The sequence below is a fragment of the Pinus tabuliformis genome, chromosome 8 (assembly GCF_031772625.1).
Source record: "Pinus tabuliformis cultivar Carrire ecotype Pingquan chromosome 8, CPIR1, whole genome shotgun sequence".
NCBI lineage: Eukaryota > Viridiplantae > Streptophyta > Pinopsida > Pinales > Pinaceae > Pinus > Pinus tabuliformis.
Genome location: NC_142294.1, coordinates 1,339,009,126 through 1,339,009,996, shown reverse-complemented (window position 1 = coordinate 1,339,009,996; position 871 = coordinate 1,339,009,126). Strand labels below are relative to the sequence as shown.

Here is an 871-nt window from a genome sequence, read left to right as displayed (position 1 = left end):
TGATATACCTTGTCAACTCCCCCTGCTCCTGCCATTTCCTTGTAACATGCCAAATCTTGCAAATTTTAGTTTGAAGCTATCATCACATTTTGGACTAGTGTGACAAACGTTTAAGCCCTTGCCTTCATTTTAATACCTACATCAGGTTGCCGCAGGTTCCAGTCAATTGAAACTTCGAAGCTCGACCATTTGTTCGCGTAATCTGAATGGGAAGTAAGCATTAAAGATCGAAAACAAAAGTGAATGACTCTCTAGAGGTTATAATATCACACAAAAACATACAACAAGCCCGTCTAGCTCAGTTGGTAGAGCGCAAGGCTCTTAACCTTGTGTTCGTCGGTTCGAGCCCCACGGTGGGCGTCATTAAGATTTGGGTTCCCGCTGCTAGCCATTTAAATATTTAATGAGATTTTTAAAATTCCGGCATTCCGGAAGTAACTAACATGATAGTTGCCGTTAATGGGAGACAGCTGAACAAGGAAAATCGTGGGTTCGAGCCCCACGGTGGGCGTCATTAAGATTTGGGTTCCCGCTGCTAGCCATTTAAATATTTAATAAGATTTCGGTTCCTGGTTTGGGATGATTTTAAATTCATCAATGTTTAAATGGAATATGATTGGGCAAAATGGTCATTTTTAAAAGTGTGGGATTCCGAAAGTAATTAACATGCTAGTTGCCGTTAATGCCAGAGCGTTAAAACAATGGGAAAATGTCTCAATGGTTTTGTGATATTGGATTCGGGTTAATTGTCTAATAAATTAGAATAGGTTAAATTTAAGACTTTTGTGATTCATAATGTAAGTATGATAGATTAAAATATGTTAGATTTAAAGTTTTTGTGATCTATAATGTAAAAGAAAGTTTTCCACAT

At 37.8% G+C, this 871-nt stretch overlaps 1 non-coding gene across 1 annotated transcript; it reads left to right on the top strand.

Annotated features, from left to right (window-relative positions):
- The first annotated feature begins 287 nt into the window (after positions 1 to 287).
- On the top strand, positions 288 to 360 carry TRNAK-CUU (transfer RNA lysine (anticodon CUU)). The gene has a single exon. It is a non-coding gene; the product is annotated as a tRNA-Lys (tRNA).
- Positions 361 to 871: the final 511 nt, after the last annotated feature.